Here is an 18,899-nt window from a genome sequence, read left to right on the forward strand (position 1 = left end):
TCTACAGAAACTCCCACAGAGGCACCCACTCCTACAGACTTACGGTAGTACACGTAGTGTTTGTCACTGCCAAATTATGTTGGAAACACGTGGACTCAGCTAGCAAAATGTACACGACTGGCAAAATTAAGTATGGAAAGGAAGTAGATTTAAGTGGCTTCTGTTCAGACAGCGCCACCGCTTATTTAAGTCAATGTTTTGTAAGCACTCATCAATTTGAGGAAGTCTGTTTCTGTTGAGAGAAGTTCTTTGCAATCGATGCCTCTAATGCATGAGTCTACTATCGTTTGTAGCACTGCATTTGGCTGCTTGTGAGCAGACCATCATAGTGTATTATTTAAAGAGTATATTGTTCTTTGGCAGCGGGTCTGCTATTTTTTATTAGCATGGTCCACAGGGTATTTTAGAGCTACATTTTTCACTTCTGTTCTTTTTGGCGTGTGTACAAGAAGATCTATTAAATTAATGATTGTATTATGTATATCTGTAAGCTTTCAATTAATTGTTTATCCACACAAATATATTACTGTCTGACACAACATATGCCATTTATGAATTTTTATACATGGGTCAATTCAGAATCCCAATGTGGTGCCTAAGATTATTAAAATGAATAACTATTAGTCCTGAGTGGGACAAAATCAATATTAATCCTTACAGGAAAGAAGTCAATATTTGCCCTGACAGGAAGAAAGTCAATATTAGCCCTGACAGGAAGAAAGTCAATATTAGCCCTGACAGGAAGTCAGAATTAGTCCTGATAGAGAGGAAGACAATATTAGTTGTGACAGGAAAGAAGTCAATATTAGTCCTTACAGGGAGAACGTCACTATAAGCCCGGACAGGAAATACGTCAATATTAGTCCTGGCAGGAAGTCAGCATTAGTCCTGATGGGGAGGAAGTCACTATTACCCCTAACAGGAAAGACATCAATATTAGTCCTGATAGGAAGTCAGTATTAGTCCTGACAGGGAGGAAGTCAACATCAGTTGCGACAGGAAAGAAGTCACTATTAGCCTTGACACGATAGACGTGAATATTTGTCCTGACAGGGAGGAAGTCAATATTAGTCCTGACAGGGAGAAAGTCAATATTTGTCCTGACATGGAGAAAGTCAATATTAGTTGTGACAGGAAAGAAGTCACTGTTAGTCCTGACAGAGAGGAAGTCAATATTAGGCCTGACAGGGAGGAAGTCAATATCAGTTGCGACAGGAAAGAAGTCACTATTAGCCTTGACAGGATAGACGTGAATATTTGTCCTGACAGGGAGGAGGTCAGTATTAGTCCTGATAGGGAGGAAGTCAATATTAGTTGTGACAGGAAAGAAGTCACTATTAGCCCTGACAGGAAAGGTGTCAATATTAGTCCTGACAGGGAGGAAGTCAAAATTAGTCCTGACAGAGAGGTTTTCACAGGGTTTTCAAGGGAGTGTGCTCAAAGACAATAGGTGTGGTTAGTACTGAGTGCGAGAAGTATCATCGATAGGGCCAGGACGATGCTGCTGCTCCTACAGTGGTCATTCATTGCCACTGTTGTGCTACCTGCTGCCACCACATGGTACCACCTTTGGTGACAGCGCTACCCCTTGCCAGAAGGTGGTCTAATCTTGTGGAAAGAGGGCTTACAGAGATGAAGATAGTGGTATGCCTTCAATATTTAGTCCAGAGTCTTTTCTGCGCCACCAGTTAACAGAACAGATTAAACCATTACCTATATGTATTTAAAATGAAAGATAACTGATTTACATCTGAATATGAGTTCACCAGAATGGCTACATATTCCACCAACTGTTACTGATTTTACAAGGAAAAATAGTTTATTGATGGAAAGAGGTGCTTCTGTGACCCGTATGTGTGTGCAGTGAAGCCCAAACTAAAGGCCACTTCTAGATCACAAATGGAGTACTCTGAATGAAACAGGAACACCTTTTATTACATGAAGGGGCATATTAGCAACAACTTGCGATAATTATCGCAAACCGCGCTTAGCACGATTTTTTATATCGCCTCCTATCGCTGGATTCTATCGCGGAGATCACACAGTATTACCAATGTTTATCTCCACGGCGATAAAGAATCCAGCGATAGCGGCAAATTCCATCTTTAACATGAGATTTCCAGCGATAAAAAACCTATCACTAAGGAAAATCTCGCTAATAGGCAGGTGGGGACTTAGCCGTAGAATACACCTCCCATTGAGTATTATGGCTAAGTCAGGATTTTACCAGGTGTAAAATCCTGGCGCTAATCGAGGTTAGCGTGCGTTTTTTTATTGCGCCGCGGGTATGGCTAATAAGCAATAGCTGTGTTAGCGACTTTCAGTCGCTACCAGTTTGGGTACGCCCACTTTGCATGTCATTAGCGATAAATATCGCTGACATGCAAAGCGTGCCCCAAACCGGTAGCTATCGCCTGGAAGCTGTCGCTAACTGCTGTTAGCGACAGCTTGGTAATTGGGCGATAAAAAAAATCGCTGCTTTATCGGCAAAAAGTGCCGATAAAACGGCGATCTGTCCCTTGCTAATATGCCCTGAAGTGAGTAGAATAGTCTTGTTTTCCTCTGAGTCTGGCAGAAATCAAGACTACATGTTCACAAATATTTCAACTCACAATGTTATACTCTTGAAGGTAAAAGAAATGATGTTCATATAACGTTCTTGTCAATCACGCACAACAAAATCATAATTTATTGGTCAATAACATTTTTAATATGACCTGGTGAATGTGAATACTTTACTTTCTAAGGAAGTTTTGGCATTTCTCACAGCATTTTGGATCCTTTTTGTACCAATGTGTGCAAGATAACTAAATAATGTGCTGCATATTGTCACAAAATGTTTCTTTTGTGCTGCATAATTTAGTCAACCCGTTGCCTAATTTATTCTGCAGTGTTACAAAAAATCTGTGGTTCTTGTTCTTACTAGAAAAGCAGATACTAATTTAAAGATCTCCCACGGCCACACCGGGTCTCCATTGTATTATGAATGAAAGAACAGCACCTTTGCAGCACTTTCCCTTTCATTTAAAAGGAACAGGCTAGGTCTGGGGCAAAGATATTACCAAGTACACTGACAGTACTGCAGCTGTTGGGTAATAGTTGTTGATATAAGACATGAGGGGGAGCAGATAGCTACAGAGCTCCAGTCAGTGTTATCATCAAGTGTATTTCTGGTTGAAAGACAAAGACCTGGGATAGAGGGTTTTTAAAGGGCACATTTGTCTCACTCCTTGTTTGACTCACGGGTTCTACTCAATCAAACACACAGAAGGTGATGGTTTCTCTTTCATAAAAGTACATTTTTAAATACTTAGAAACAGGTGCTGCTTATCACACCCGGCCAAAACAGTCTCCAGAGGGCCTCGAATTAGGTGTTGGCCCCTTTATTGCACTAGTTTCTTATAAGCATCGGGAGAGCTGTTTCCCTTCTGCAGCTCAGTCAGCTTAAAAATTAAGCTGTGAAAGGAGCTAGCCATTGTGCAGACTCCACCACACCTACACTCAAGCAAGCTCAGCATGTGCTGACCCCTAGTTATGTTATGTTATGTTAAACCAGCTTATAAAGCGCACTGTTACCCGGAGGTGTCCTGGCGCTAATGGCGAATTCATCTAAGAGCATGGGTGGGCCAGGAAGATAGGTAGCTGAGGGTAGACTTTATAGATTAAAAATCCATGTTTTGAGCTGTTTCCTAAAAGCAAGAAGGTTAGTAGAGTTCCTCAGATTCCAAGGGAGGGCATTCCATGCCTTGGCTGCACCTATTTTAAAACTTCTTCCCCCCCATGAGACTTTCTTCATGGGAGGTATATTCACCATTTTAGCTCCTGATGAGCACAAGGTTCTCTTAGGGGCTTACCATTTAAACTGGTTAGCCAAGAAGTCAGGCCCCTGACCATGCAGTGCTTTCAAAACCAAGCACAGTGACTTGAATTGCACCCTTTTCCTGATTGGCAGCCAGTGTAGTCTTCGTAATTCTTTGGCTACAGAAACAAATTTGGGGATGCCTGTCACCAATCTTGCTGCCACATTTTGCAGAATCTGCAATCTGTTTAAACGTCGCTCTAAGATGTTTGAATGGAGCCCATTGCAGTAATCCAGCCGCGATAGCACCATAGAGGCTACAAATGTTCGCAGGCTGTCTTCTGGCAAAAACGGGGTGTTCTTTTTTATCATCTGGAGAGATTGAAAAGTGGCCGAGGACGTAGACTTTATCTGAACCTCAAAGTTCAGTTTATCATCCATCATTATACCCAGATTCTTTGCCTTTCTTTTGGGCATGGGGAGACTGCCCATGTCTGGTGGCCACCATTCAGGGGTCCAGAAGTTGGCTTTATTACCAAAGATGAGGACCTCTGTTTTGGCTCCGTTCAATTTCAGACAGTTCTGTGACATCCAGGATTTGACTGTTGCCATACATTCTTGAAATTTCCTACTCATGCCCATTTCCTGTCCTGGTAGAAGAGACGCCACAATTTGCGTGTCATCTGCGTAGGATGTTAGACTAAAACCATGTGATCTAATCAAAGGAGCCAGGGGTGCCACATAAATGTTAAAAAGGGTAGGACTGAGGGCCGATCCCTGTGGTGGGTGCTGACAGCAAATCCTCAAAGTGGACTAAAAAACTGGGCCTGCTATATCCACTGCTTCAGCACCTTCAATTCCTTTTCTGTTGTGCAGGCCCCAGAGTCAACAGCCTAAGCTGCTCCCATCTTCCTTCCATTGTTCCCTCCCTGCCAATATACTATTTATACAGACGCCGACTGACTTACTATTATCCAGTTTAATGGTATCCAATTTGCCAACCACACAAGAATGAGAAGCTGTCTGCCTTGCTGGGACTTGTAGTTGTCACCTTTAAAGCACAGCAATGGAAAGCACTGACTCTCTGAGATATTATGTCAGCTAGAAATTAGGCATTATTGCCCTCTGTTCAGGAGAGTTGCCCGGTAATCTCCCATCTTGCAATTGTGAACCAAAGCTGAATGCTGTGCGTAATGAGTGGAAGGGCAGTACACATCTGTTAATGCCCAATAGTATCTGTGTATTAAGAGTGTTAGCTGTTCCCCAACAGATGCACATAAAAATCCCAACTATCGCTGTCTGTTTCATGCCCGTCACTGAAACCCTAATGCAGGCAAACGGTAACTGTTAATCAATTAATTAAAAAAAATCAATGCATCCTGATTGGTTGATCCAACCTCAGCGTTCCATACAAGATGGTCATGTGAGTTATCTTATCCTCTGTGATCAACAGCACTCCTCACGTTTTCTTGAATATTTATTCTCAGAGTCTTTAGTAAATGGATACCATTAATTTATCTGTGTTTTTGTTGTGCTTAACCTGCTATCTATGTTTTGGACTATTTTGTGAATTCCATTTTATTTGAAAATATTGTCACTAAGCTTGCTGCTATAAAAAAATTCTATTGACTTTTATCACTTACAGAGTGGTCTTACCCATGACGCGGGTACCTCTAGGGTCTTCATCACACAGAAAATAGAACAAATATGATGCTGGCACAAACTTGAAGGTGACCGATTGAGGACCATGAACTCATTTTAATAATCAAGTGTGAAGATGTAAACGGATCTCGACCTGTGATCTACAACACCTTGTACAGCTTATATTTTATTGTGGTCACATTTATCCATCTATTTGTCCAACCCCTGGTCCCTTCACCAAAGAAAGAGGCAAATCTTTGCATCGTTTGTATTGGGAGGATTGATTTGTATGCCAGGAACATTTTGTTCTTCAGATCCCAAATTTGGCATCTTCATCCTGGCAATGTATTCAAGTCACTTGCGCTTTTTTGTGGGGTCAGTGATACCCAATTCTATAATACTTGGACCTCATTTTAATTCTGGGTCAATCCGAATGGTAAATGCACACCTGGGAAATACTGGTATACGCAAGTGTAGTACTTACAAGGAGAGTGATGACCACACCATTTCATGTTTCATGCTTTGAAATAGTGGATAATGTGGAAAGAGTGGGCTTTCCCTGTTCCAAGGTGCACAAAGTCAGAAGATGTGATGTCTGCCCCCACAAATTGTACCAGGTTTTACCTAGCAAAAATCCTGCAGGCGAATTCGTATGTAGGGTGCAATTGCAAGACCAATTATAATCCTGAGTTGGGTACAAACAGGAGTTGGTGCACAAATAGGGATTTGATGGTGGATCCCTTTGCTTTCTCCCAAAATCCATAAACTCTTGAACATGAAAATGTAAAATCTTTTTTCTGAGTGTAATGTCACATTTTGTACCATTTCCCATCTGCTGTGTTCAGAGACTCAATCTATGTATTATTGTTTTATCTCTTATCGTATAAGAAATGCTGTAACTCAGGAGTTGATAAAAACTCTGAATGCATAAAGATTGGCAAGTATCAATTCACAAATGAGCATTCGTGCTACAAATACCGGAAGGGATTCTGGGCAGTTACTATAGCTTTCTTTCTGCTACGTCATCAGTGGAGCATAAAGGCAACAGTCTGTTGAGGGAATCAAGCACTGCAGAAATATGGCCATAGGTTCCAAATTACCACTAAGTATCCTGAACTATGCCATCTTGACTCAATTGTGCGTATTTTGTTGTTTCCTACCGAGTGACGTTTTCTGTGATTGTTCACTCTTCCTATAATCTACTAGAGTGGGCATAAACCAAAGCAAACCCTGACACAAAGTTGGGACAGGTTGCTACAACCTCATCTAGTTGTTGGGGCACAGCTAGTTGGTGTTGGCTGATAATTGATTGTAGAAATTTCCGCTTTTTCCCTATGAACCTGGTCAAAGGGTCCTTAGTGTTCAATTCCATCATTGTCTCATATTTTAGATCCTCATCTTATTCTGGCTGTTGTGTGGTATGAGGTGTTTGCATGTGTGGTGGGCTGATTTGCACAATGATTGTTGCTGGTGTCCTTTTAGATAGATATAGTGACTTTAACCCAAAATTAATATCCTGTTGAGATTATTAAAAGTCACTGATTGTTCTCTGCACCCAGTGTAGTGGTTGGCATTTTGAGCATGACCCCATTTGTGGTACCAAGAGGTGCCTGAAGTTGACGGGTGCAAATGTCTGGCAATGTTATGCACTGGGTCCTCCGCTCACACATGTCTTTAAAAAGCAAATACTTTTGGGGAATGTTCTGGGAGAAGGAAGAACAATTGGATATTGCTGCAGCATTTGAAATGTCAACTATAATAGTGTGAAAATAAGAGGCAACAATGAACATCAATTTTTTTCAAAAAGTCTTTTAAGATATTTTCCTTTATCTCTCCTCAACAATGTGTCTTCATTTTTTAATGTACTTGCTCACATTGTCTTTAATATCAAAGACGATTGTAAGGAAAAAGCACAATAGAATATTATTTTCAACATTTCTTGTAGAATGTCTCCAAATAGCATCAGACATTTCTGGTTTCCTAATATATAAATATATATATATTACCTACTGGCGGTAGGTAAGTAGGTAGTATAGTAAGGACCTCGTTTCTATTCAAAAAGCATTTTTTCTTTTGCCAATATCTTTGGCGCCGGTTGACGAATCTTCGCGAAATTTTCAAAACTACTGGAGTGCTCCGGTCAGCTCCTGTCTTTAAAGTTTCAGGGTGATTCGTCAAGCGGGGTCCGAGAAAAAAGGGGGGTCTCAAAACACGTTTTCCCCATGTTACTTTCCATAGGAAACTTTAGACAAAGCTACAGCCCGAATTGCTGAATGGAATTACACCAAATTTGGCAGAAAAGATAGGTCTTGGTTCAGAAAGAACCCTTTTTTTTAAATTGTGTAAATCCGTTCAATAGTTCCAGAGAAATTAGAAAAAGAATAATATCGATATCTGAGCACTGAGGAGGGTTCGCGAACCCTCCCGGGCACGAGCTTCACTCTGATTGGCTGCCAACACTCCAAACTAGGAAGTGCTGGCAGCCATCTTGTGACTCAGTAACCGAGTAACAAGAAAAGAGTTTTTTAAAAAAGGTGAAAAACAAGAAAAGGGGGCAGGGTAGAAACACACTGACCCCCTAGGCCTGCTCATAGGGTTCCACAGGGACCCCCTGGGCCAAAAAAACAATTTTATTTAAAAACACAATCGGCAGAATTCGCGCTGGGTGCGTGAATCCTGCCGAAAATGTTTAAAAAATGAAACGCGGTTTCCCGCGCTTCATTTTATTGATGCCCCCAGGTGGGCGAGGTCCCGGGTGCAATGCCAAAATGAAATAGCGGGGGCCCACAGGGCCCCCGCAGCCCTGGGGACCACCACCTCCCCGGGGCATCTTCCAAAATGAATGCGTGGGGGGTCCCAACCCCCCCACGCTGCCCCGGAGACCGCCACCTCCCCGGGGCTCTGTTTAAAAAGAAAGAAGTGTGGGGGCAAGAGCCCCCCCACACACCCCGGGGACCACCACCTCCCCGTGGCACTCTTTATTCAAATTCGGGGGTCCGTTACGGACCTCCCAGCCCCAGAGACCATCACCTCCCCCACGCTTCATTTTAATCAGGCCCCCAGGTGGGCTAGGTCCCTTGGGCAATGCCAAAACAAAATAGTGGGGGCCCATGGGGCAGTCGCAGCCCGGAGACAGCCACCTCCCCGAGGCTATGTTAATTATGTGCGGGGGCACATGAAGGTCCCAACCCCCCATGCTGCCTCGGGGACCACCACCTCCCCGGGAAATTTTAATTGCAGGTGGGGGCATGCCCCCGCAGCCCTGGGGACTGCCACCTCCTCCCCGAGGATGAAGTCCACTTGTGTCCTGAGGTCCTCAGGACACAAGAGGACCTCATCGCCCCACCAGCAGTGCGCCAAGAGGCGCGTTTGCGGAGTGGTGTAAAAAGGGGCATGACCACATCTCTGAAATCCAGCTCTGTGGCGCTTACTGGAGGTACCTGGTGGGCAAGTTGTCCCCCAGGGACCCTCAGTATTCAAGGGCAATTAATTCCCCAACTTACAATGCACCAGGGCATGCGTTTGCAGAGTTGTGGAGAAAGGGGGCGTGGCCTAGTATGAGAAGTTAGCAATCCTGTGTGGGACTTACTGAAGGTAATAGGAGGGGTAGTTGGCCCCCAAGGTTGACGTTGGGGGCTAACTACCCCTCCTGTTACCTCCAGTAAAATTCCACACAGTGGGATTGCTGAGAGGTGTTCGGAGGCCACGCTCCACCACTATGCAAACGCGACTGCTGTGTTATAGTTCGAAATTAGCATTTAAAAAACCTTTCAAATTCACTGAAAAAAACATAGGTTTCAGGCACGTTATATTTAGAAATTTGCATTTAAAAAACATTTGCAATTCACTGAGAAAACCATAGGTTTCAGGGATGTTAAAGTTAGAAATTAGCATTTAGAAAGCCATAGAAATTCACTGAAAAAACATAGGTTTCAGGGACGTTATAGTTGGTTGGACATTTCACTCGTACAAAACCAGAGAAATTCGCCCGTTATAGTTGGTTGAGCTAACTATAACTCGCACCCCCGCAATGCACTGCTGATGACATCACATATTACATCATTCATGACATGGTCAGTGACATCAGTGATGACATCTCAAATGGCATCACTGATGACATCACTGATGGCATCATCCACGTGCTAGTCTGATGCACCTCCTCACACCCTAATATAACCTTTGATACACCCACTCTAAAATACAGACTACCATTTTCGAAACCATAAACACACCAACACCAGTTACTACATACTCACTCACAGATTCCTAGGTCTACACACATGTCCACTCATTCACCCATACAGTCACTCATACATGCAGTCACTCATCAATACAGCGCTATCATATGCACTCATACACGTATACAGACACTCACACACCGTCACTCACCCATTCAGTTACTTACACACCTAGTCAGTCATGTAAAGAATCAATCACACTCCCATTTACTCACCTATACAGTTACACACACACCACCTCACCTATTCATACAGATACTAACACATACTTACTCTCTTATACAATCACTGACACAAGCACACAATCATCTATACAGATACTCTCACAATCACTCACTCTCACATATAGTCATTTATATACTCCCAACACTCACATATACTGCCTTTCGCATATGTAGTTACTCACACATATACCACTGACACATCCATTCAGTCACCAACACAGCCATATGCACACTCACTCACCCGTACAGCCCATCACAGACACACTCTTGAACCCATACACCCAGTGAATCACCCACTCACACATCTATGCACAAAGTCATACACACCCCACCCAGCCACACAAACACTCAGGCACCCATACAGATACTCAGGCAACCAATCAATAACCCATATAGACACTCATGTAGCTACTCACCAACCCATGTAGCAGCTTACACAACAACAGACACACTGATACAGACAATCACACAGTTTAGTCACTAACCCATGCAGTCAGCAAGACACATTTAATCACTCACTTATACAGTCACGCACCTACTAAATCCTCCATCCAGACACTTATACACCCACTCATTCTTCAATATACCTTGGCATATATATAAAACATATTTAAACCTATAGAAACACACAGTCACTGTATGATGTCATTAGTGATGTCATTTGAGATGTCATAAGTGATGTCATCGGTGAAGTGACTGACCATGTCATGAATGATGTAATATGTGACATCATCAGCAGTGCATTGCGGGAACGCAAATTATAGTTAGCTCAACTAACTATAATGGCCGAATTTCTCTGATTTTGTACCAGTGAAATGTCCAACTAACTATAACGTCCCTGAAACCTATGTTTTTTTCAGTGAATATATATATATATATACAAAACACCCGACAGACCCGTTTCGGCTACACGCCTTTGTAAAAAAGAAAATTATATATATATATATATATATATATATATATATATATATATATATATATATATAATTTTCTTTTTTACAAAGGCGTGTAGCCGAAACGCGTCTGGCGGGTGTTTTGTCGTGTGGCGAATACATTTAAAAAAATACTTTCTCCAGTGTGCGCCTCGTTCATGACCAGGAAGTGGAGGTCATCATCTGAGAATTCATGAAGCGTTTCACCAACGCGGAGGATTGCACCTGTGTCGAGTGAGGGGCAGCCTGTGAGCACATAGGAAAATTGCATATTGCTGCCAGCTCCCCTGTGCGTTTTCCCTGCGACTTCAGCAGAATCCAATTGGAGTTAAGGAGACGGGAGAGAGGAGAGGAGACGCAACGCCGTGAAAGGAGGATACCGGAGGCTACGAGTCGGAGGATGCAAGGCACTCGGCAGGGATGCCAACTGTGAGCTTAACCATCTCCTTTTCCATGCATTGTACAACGCGAGCGGCAGAACCGTTGGGGGAGAAATAATCATTGATACAACAGAGCCAAACGTAAAGTGGGAACCAGAGCATGTTTTCAGATCGTGAGAGAGAGGAAGCGGCTGAGGGCATCTTTTCTAAAAGTGCATGTAAAGTGAACGTTGACCCGAAAGGGGGGACAGGGAGTCAAACAACATTGATCAATCTCAAATCCCTGTATAATAAGTTAGAGAAGACATACGAAAAGGAAACACAGAAGTGGTGGGAGGCCACTTCCCTACAACGCTATTTGGACGCCAACCGGATACCAAGAGGGCTACGGATTTACACAACACCTTCATATGAAAATCCGGATCCGTTGTTACTACAGGAATGGGCTGAATACACACATGATTCTGCAAAAGGAATTGTCAAGATACTTGTAAAATATGCATGGAGTGACCGATAAAAATTGCTGGATGAAATCAAAATTATTGAAGATAAAATAGCACTTGAGAAAGACAATAAGTTAAAAGAGGAACTGCACCAACGTATGAAAAAACATCTCACAGATTATGAAAGTGTAATTAGGCATCGCAGACAGACGGAATTTCTTTGTGATGAGGAAGATTATGAATCTAGAAGGATTTAACGTTTGCCCAAAAAATTGATGGTCCAAGAAAGCAACCCTCCCCGCCCCTGCCTCTCCCCCTTCATTTCCCCCTTCCTCCTCCTCCTTGGCACGCACCCCCCCAGTTGGGGGGCATCAGAGGTTGGTGAGCACCTGCCGCAGCTACATCGGCGGGGATGGTCCACCCGCACAGCGACACCAATGTTCTTAGTTAGTCTGGGGGTGGGGGGAGGGGGGGTTGTGTTGAATTGTGTATCATATTGATCTGCTCACTGAAAGTACAGTACCTGTCACTAGAGGTACTAGTTGATCGTCTTGTTTGCGTATAACCATTGTCAATGTTGGAAATGTTGTAATGCATAGATGGAGAGGCAGATCTTTGTAAAATGGTTACCAGATCTTGGTCTAAATTCCGAAAAATGCGCAGATGGCACATGGTTATGGGATGTACATGTATTGTCTTTTGTGTGTTTTTGCAATGTTCAATAAAGATATTTAAAAAAAAAAAAAAAAAAAGTCTACAGAATTCACATGAAGTCCGGGGAGACATCAGAGTCAGAAGTAGAGATATCGGAAGAGGAACAAACAGTGCGCAAGGAAAAAGAAGTAACACCTACTTTTTTTCAAGAATATCAATTATTAAGACAAGTCAAGCAACGACCGGCAACACGGACCCATCCCCCGCAAAAAGAAAGAAAAAACTAAAAACAAGAAGGAGAAAGAAAGGAAAGGAAAGGGCAACCTCACCGGAACAAAGGGTCACACGAAGTAAACGGGGGGCAAGTGGAAATAAGAAATAAACAGACAGTGGTCAATTTATCCAAAAGACAATTGACCGCAGAGGAAATAAAATTCCTTGAATTAGCCCTCACATTTTGCCCAACAGCCCAATTTGACTATGCAAATGTGCGTATTGATTTGTACAAATTTATAAGAAAAATGAAGTTGATGAAATTGCACCATTTACATCCAGGTAGACCAAGAGTAGAGACATTTGGTGTCCCCTCCGATACAAATGTACTGACTGGAGCCGATGTTGAGACCCTTAGAATACTATGGGAACTAGAAACTGAGGAGAATATCTCAAACCGGGAAGACATTGTAGGATTTTTGGAAGAAAGAGGGGTGACGCAAACAGGAGCAGCAAGCAATCTAAGGATAAAATCACATGTCATTCCACAGACCGCACATGATGCAATTGACTTGTTTCCTGATTTAGTCATTAATGATCTCAAAAAATTGCAAGCCAAAGGTCCAGATCTCCTGAAGAAAAATATTTCAAAAAACCAATGGAAAGCAATAATGGATTTGAAAAATGATGATGAATTGATAATAAAATCTTCTGACAAAGGCGGAAACGTTGTGTTAATGTACAAACAACTGTACCAGAAAGAAGCCTGGAAGCAATTGTCAATAAAAGAATGTTACACAGTAGTAACACGAACCGTGTATAAAACCAGTATTAAGGAGTTTCATGAGATATTGAATAAGTGGAGGACCAAGAGAATACTGGGGGATGTAGACTTCAAGTTTATATTCTGTGAGTCACCTGAAGTGCCAACGTTCTATCACCTCCCAAAGGTGCACAAAAGTGTAAGCAATCCGCCAGAAGGCCAATTGTATCCTGTAAGAACAGTTTACAGGGGAATGCCTCGATTTATATTGACTGTTTCCTGAATCCGCTGGGTAAAGATTTACGTTCTTATGTTAAAGACACAAAGGATTTTTTATGCATCATTGCGAACATTGAATGGGAGCCAGACATGCTAATAATAGCACTAGACATAACAAGTTTATACACAAGTAAAGAACATGATAAGGGACTCATGGCTATTGATTTCTTTTTACAAAAGTGAAATGTGAAATTCTTTGAACACAATCTGATGCTATTAGAACTAATATTCTTTTGTCTTAGAAACAAAATGTTTCTCTTTTCAGGGGAGCTGTACCATCAGGAGCAAGGAACTGCGATGGGCACGTGCTTCGACCACAGTTACGCGGATCTATTTGTGGGCTGGTGGGAGAAGCACGTGGCCTGGGCAGGAAACAATGAGCAATGGTTGGACAAGGTTGTGTTGTCGGCTGGTTACATAGATGACCTCTTCATCATTTGGAAGGAGTCGCAGGAAGAGGCCAATGATTATGTATCGGCCCTCAACAACAAGAAGTGTACCTTGAAGTTCACTGAATGTATTAGTGACATCCAGGTACCATATTTAGATCTTTTGGTCTATATCAAGGATAATACCCTGTAAACTACACTATATAGGAAGCCTACGGCTGGAAACAGCACCTTACATGCGGGCATCCTAAAAATGTGATTAGTGGGGTCCCCTATGGGGAATTTGTGAGACTGAAACGTAACTGCTCCACAGAGGATGAGTTCACAATGTCTAAGACTGAGGCATTCAACAGGTTCAGGGAACGAGGATACAAGGAAGGAGTGCTAGGGGAGGCAGATAGAAAAGCAGATACATTTCAAAGAAAGGATTTGTTACTTGCAACTAATGAAACACTAGTACAGAAACAGGATGAGAAAGGAGTTATCAGGATGGTAATGGAATACACAATCAGTTCCATGGAAGTCTTTCAAATTTTCCGAAAGAATTGGAGGATTTTGAAAGCATATAATATTATAGGGCCTCACATCTCAGAAAATCCTCTTATGACATACAGAAGAGGTCCTGCTCTGAAAGATCAGTTGGTGAGGAGTCTTTTCACACAGGGCCCTAAAAAGAAAGACATGATAACAGGATTCTATCCATGTATGAGTTGCAAGGCTTGCAAAAACAGCAAAAAAGTAAAGGAATTTCATATTACAGGCAGGACAACTAAAAGAAAAATCAACAAACTTATGAACTGTAATTCCAAATTTACAGTATATTGCTTGACTTGTCCATGCGAAATGAATTATGTTAGAAGTACAATTCACCCAACAAAAAAACGAGTCCTTGAACACATGCGTGCCATTAAAAATAGGGATACCACATATCCCGTGGCACACCATTTTCAGGAGAAACATAAATACATTCAAAATCTTTTGAAATTCTTTTGTATAGATCAAGTCCCTAAGGATGAAAGGGGAGGAGACAGAACCAACAAACTTAGAAGGTTGGAATCTAAATACATTGTGGTGTTACAGACCAAAACTCCATCAGGCCTCAACAATGAGGAGGAATTATGGGTTCACATTCCATAAACCCATGTCAAATTGGGATAGAGCAACATCACTGTATTGATATCGACACTTCAGAGATCGTAAGGGTTAGAATGACTTGACAGAGCAGGAAATGGAATTGATTGCAATGAACTGGTATAAACATGAATTGAAATGATATAAAGCGCCATAAGTATGGGCATTCCAGAAGGTTTTGTTGATGGTTAAATTACAGCAATGAATTTTTGGAACAGGGTAGAAGTGTTTTGGGACGTTTGCCCATTCAGGGCTTGATCCAAGGGAGCTTAAGAACATTTAGAGATATGGTGAAACAAACCATTGAACCACAGTAATATGGCTATTAACGAAATTTTGTATATAATTTACGTATCTATATATTGTTTCATTTACAACTGAAAATGATTTGTAATAGCATATTTCTGAAAATGAGCTATAAGTTTGATACGTTGAAGAGATTAAATTATTCATGAAAAGTACCAAATTGAATTATGATACAAAACGTAAAACTATATGCCCTAGAAAGTCTGGCCCATTTAGGGTTCAATAGGAGTGCGGGGTAATAGTGACACATATACTAACTAGAATGGTGCTTTGAACATCAGGAGTACTTTTGAAAGATGGCCGCCATGAAAACCATGCCGTGCTCTGTATATAGAAATGAACCCTATTCTCTTTCTATTGCTATTTTTGCACAATTGTATTGAACTGCTTCCTTTCTCTATGTTTACCAAAAGGTTTAAAAATGCAAATTTTGTTTGACCCCACCGACATTGACAAAGGCATATAGCCGAAACACATCTGTCGGGTGCTTTGTCGTGTGGCGAATAAATGTTGAAAAATTTATTTCTCCAGTGTGCGCCTCATTTGTATCGAGGAAGTGGAGGTCATCATCTAGGAATATATAAATATATATATATATTCACTGAAAAAATCATAGGTTTCAGGGACGTTATAGTTAGAAATTAGCATTTAAAAAAGCCCTTTGAAATTCACTTAAAAAACTATAGGTTTCAGGGACGTTATAGTTAGTTGGACATTTCACTCGTGCAAAACCAGAGAAATCTAGCCGTTATAGTTAGTAGAGCTAACTATAACTCGCGTACCCACATTGCATGGTCAGTGACATCACTGATGACATCTCAAATGACATCACTGATGACATCATCCAGTGAATGTGTGTTTCGTTAAAGTTTAAATATGTTTTATATATATATATATATATATATATATATATATATATATATATATATATATATATATATATATATATATATATATATATATATATATATATATATATATATATATATATATATATGCCAAGGTGTATTGAAGAATGAGTGGGTGTATAAGTGTCTGAAAGGATGATTTAGTAGGTGTGTGACTGATTAATCGTATCTTACTGAATGCATGGGTTAGTGAGGAAACTGTGTAAATGTCTGTATCAGTCTGTCAGTTGGTGTATAAGCGGATGAATGTGTTCGTGAGTAGTAGCTACATGACTGTCTATATGGGTTATTGAATGTTTGTCTGAGTGTCTGTATGGGTGCCTGAGTGTCTGTGTGAGTGGGTGGGGGGTGGGTGAATCTGTGCATAGATGTGTGAGTCGGTGATTCACTGGGTGTATGGGTTCAAGAGTGCATCTGTGAAGGTCTGTATGGGTGGGTGAGTGTGTGTATGGGTGTGTTGGTGAGTGAATGGATGTCTCAGTAGTATATGTGTGAGTAACTACATATGTGAAAGGCAGTATATGTGAGTGTTGGAGTATATAAATGACTATACGTGAGAGTGAGTGATTGTGAGAGTGGCTGTATGGATGAGTGTGTGCTTGTATCAGTGATTGTATAAGAGAGTAAGTATGTGTTAGTATTGGTAAAAATAAGTGAGGTGGTCTGTGTATAACTGTATAGGTGAGTAAATGGGTGTGATTGATTCTTTGCATGACTGAGGAGGTGTGTGAGTAAGTGTATGGATGTGTGGCGGTGTGTGAGTATATGTATAGGTATATGAGTGCATATGATAGTGCTGTATTGATGAGTGACTGCATGTATGAGATACTGTATGGGTGAAAGAGTGGATGTGTGTGTGTGTGTAGACCTAGGAATCACTGAGCGGGTATGTACTAACTGCTATTGGTCTGTCTATGGTTCCGATACTGGTAGTCTGTATTTTACAGTGGGTGTATAAAAGGTTTTATAATGGTGATAGGAGGTGCATCAGATTAGCACATGGATGATGTCATCAGTGATTTCATTTGAGATGCCATCAGTGATGTCACTGACCATGTCATGAGTGATGTAATATGTGACGTCATCAGCAGTGCATTGTGGGGGCGCGAGTTATAGTTAGTTCTACTAACTATAACGGCCGAATTGCTCTGGTTTTGTACAACTGAAACCTATGGTTTTTTCAGTGAATTTCAAAGGTTTTTTAAATGCTAAATTCTAACTATAACGTCCCTGAAACTATAGTTTTTTCAGTAAATTTCAAAGGTTTTTTAAATGCTAATTTTTAACTATAACGTGCCTGAAACCTATGTTTTTTTCAGTAAATTTCAAAGGTTTTTTAAATGCTAATAACATAGCACTCGCGTTTGCAGAGTGGTGGAGAAAGGTGAGCGTGGCCTCCGAACACCTCTTAGCAATCCCACTGTGTGAGATTTACTGGAGGCAACAGGAGGGGTAGTTAGCCCCCAACGTCAAACTTGGGGGCCAAGTACCCCTTCTATTACCTCTAGTAAGTCCCACACAGCAAGATTGCTAACTTCACATACTAGGCCACGCCCCCTTTCTCCACCACTCTGCAAACTCGCTCCCTAGCATGTTCTAAGTTAGGGGATTAAGTCCCCTTGAATACTGAGGGTCCCTGGGGGCCAACTTGCCTGCCAGGTACCTCTAGTAAGTGCCACAGAGCTTGATTGCAGAAAGGTGGACCCAGGCCATGTCCCCTTTCTCCACCACTCTGCAAACGCGCCCCCTGGCGCGTTCTAAGTTGGGGGATTAAGTCCCCTTGAATACTGAGGGTTCCAGGGGCCCAACTTGCCCGCCAGGTACCTACAGTACCTGCGCCACAGAGCTCAATTGCAGAGAGGTGGACACAGGCCATGCCCCCTTTCTCCACCACTCTGAAAACGCGACCCCTGGCACGTTCTTAGTTGGGGAATTAAGTCCCCTTGAATACTGAGGGCCCCTGGGGACCAACCAGCCCTCCAGCTACCTCTAGTAAGCACCACACAGCTGGATTGCAGAGAGGTGGTCTGAGGCCATGCCCCCTTTTTACACCATTGTGCAAACGCGCCTCTTGGCACACTGCTGCTCGGGGGATGAAGTCCACTTGTGTCCTGAGGTCATCAGGACACAAGAGGACCTCATCGCCCCACCACCAGTCCGCCAAGAGGAGCATTTGCAGAGTGGTGTAAAAAGGGGCGTGTCTTCGGACAACCTCTCTGCAATCCAGCTGTGTGACGCTGACTGGAGGTACCTGGTGGGCTAGTTGGCCTCCAGGGACCCTCAGTGTTCAAGGGGACTTAATCCCCCAACTTAGAATGTGCCAGGGGGCGCGTTTGCAGATTGGTGGAGAAAGGGGACGTGGCCTCTGGCATCTCGCAGGCTTTTTTATTTTTACTTTTTTTAACAAGGGGGCTGTGTGGCCCCCCTCCTTTTACAAATTTGAGGCCCTGGGGACTCCATCCCCCAGGGCCTGACCTCTTTCTACAATTTTTTAAAATAAAAACGGGAAGGGGTCCGCCTGGCCCCCCTCCCGAGGCCAATTTCGGCCCCAGGGACCCCATCCCCTGGGGCATGGCCAGACTTTTTTTTTTATTATTTG

Source organism: Triturus cristatus, chromosome 1_2 (genome assembly GCF_964204655.1).
Source record: "Triturus cristatus chromosome 1_2, aTriCri1.1, whole genome shotgun sequence".
NCBI lineage: Eukaryota > Metazoa > Chordata > Amphibia > Caudata > Salamandridae > Triturus > Triturus cristatus.